This window comes from Petaurus breviceps, unplaced genomic scaffold (assembly GCF_028583685.1).
Source record: "Petaurus breviceps papuanus isolate PSGF00001 unplaced genomic scaffold, PetGlider_PUasm1.0 37, whole genome shotgun sequence".
NCBI lineage: Eukaryota > Metazoa > Chordata > Mammalia > Diprotodontia > Petauridae > Petaurus > Petaurus breviceps.
In genome coordinates, this window is record NW_027186296.1 from 60,321,080 (window position 1) to 60,323,348 (window position 2,269).

Consider the following 2,269-nt stretch of genomic DNA (forward strand, 5'->3'; position numbering starts at 1 on the left):
ATTATCAGTCTTTTTTTTTTTAATTCACCAAACCCAGGTTAAGAACCCTGGCTTAGACAAATGGAAGAGAAGATATAGGGGTAAGATGGAAAAGACATGGCAACTGGTTGCTGATGGAAGTTGAGGAGAAGGAAAGAGTTAGGTCCCTGTGACTAGAAAGATGATGGTGCCATCCACAGGAATTGGAAAGGTTAAAGGATGGGTGATTTTTGGCTGGGTGGGGGAATAAGAGTTCTATTTTGGATATATTGAGTTGAAAATCCCTATGGGACACCCAGGTAGAGATCTCTCGCAGTAATGTGGTACATAGATTTGGGGTTTGCATACACAGTAGTGATTGTTCATATATATGAAAGTGATTAGAAGGTGTAAAGCATTATACAATTGCACTACACTATTAAACATTTATAAAGCATCAGTCTTATACCCACATCCAGCATTCTTGACCACAAGTAGGCGGATTGTTGGATCTCAACTTTACTCAATGGGGAAGGGAAAGGTTGCCTTTCTGCTTATGAAAAAGTTACCCCCAATGTTGATAGGGGTAGGGGGAAGGTAGAGAGACCAGATACAATATGTATTCAATGGCTTTAAATCATTTCAATGTAGTAGGTGGAATGTGGTGTAGTTCCCTGTACAACTTGTCTTATAGGCTCTGTAGAAAAAGCAGAGGAAATTAGGAAATGTATGGAAATTTAGAAAGCAAAAATAATCTCATTAATCATAGGAGAGGTTCTCTTCTATCCGCTTTAAGCCACTTGCCCAAAGAAGGTAAGCTATGACAATCCCATAGATAAGGTACTTCATCAGATATTGTCCAGTACTCCTGAACTAAACCAGAGCTGATAAATAATACTGCCTCATACCAGGCCACTATGGAGGCTGCCCAGACTAGAAATTGACAGTGTTACTAGGAGCCCTACCAGAGCTACTGGAAACATAGAACAAGTTCATTGCAGCCTGGGGGACAAGTCTTCCGCATCCCTCTGTGGCTGTAAAACTCCTACCTAGGAAATCTGTCAAAGCAATAGACTGTCTGCCTTAAGAAGGATAATGTGATGTGCTTAAGCTCCAGAGAAGGAATTCTTCAGTCTGGAGGTAGAATCATTAAGCAATTCACTGCAGGGTGTTGATATTTTTGCCTGCAGGAGATCAAAGTGAATTTCATCCCTCTTAGTCAAGGCTATTGTTTCCAAATGTTTCAGTATGCAGACCTCTTTGTCATAGTCATCTAAACATTTGATAGAGCATGAAAGAGTGGAGAAAGGGTTACCCTTGAAGTCTCGAAGACCTTACATCAAGTCTTGTTTCTGACATGCACTAGTTGGGCAGCCCACAGCTATATATACCACTTAACCTTTTGGCATCCCAAGCAACTCTTGGTAAGTTATAGATAGGTTGCATATCGGCCTCTGTGGAGGGTGTTAACATACGGAGAATTCCACACACTGATGAAATCACAGGTCTAGACTACGCCTCTACATCTGCACACCCTCACCAAACAAAAAACAACAAAGCAAAAGAATACATTGGTTTCAACTGAAAGTTGAGTCTATGTCTTATAATTTCCTTGTATCTTCCCACAGCATTCTGCCAAGTGCTAGGCACAGAGTAAGTGTTTAATAAATACTTGTTGATTGTTCCTAGCTATGACTATTTGTAACCCTCAGGAAAACAACCCAAATCAATGGATTGCCAGGCCAAGATTGAGATGACCTATGTGAGGCAAAGGAGGATTCACATTTACAATTTCAATACAACTACTCAAAGCCCAAGAGTTTCTTTCCTTTTATACTTGAGAATGGTATTGTTGCTGGGAAATGGTGGAAAGATGCGATAAGGATTCCAATGAGGCTGTTTCAGATAAGAGGTTATTCTGACATGATATTCATGCAGATGTTTTTGTATCCTAGACTTACTCAGGATGCCTATATTTAGAAAAAGGGGGAATGAAGTTAAATTTTAGCAGAAAATGTGTCATTGCTAATAGTTTACTTCCTATACATTACTCTATGGTAAACAAGTGTTTTTATATATGCTATCTATTTGATCCCTCTAATGCACTAGTGAAAGAGTTGGTATGATCCCCATTTTACAGATGAGAACTTGGAGATTTAGAGAGGTTAAGTGACATCTCTAAACTCTCAGTCAATGACTGACAAAATTAGGATTGGAATCCAGTTGCTAAGAGTCCTAGCTCTATGTTTTTTCCACTACATAGTCATGAACATGTCAATTTACAGGGTCACCTAGGGACTCCCCCTCCCTC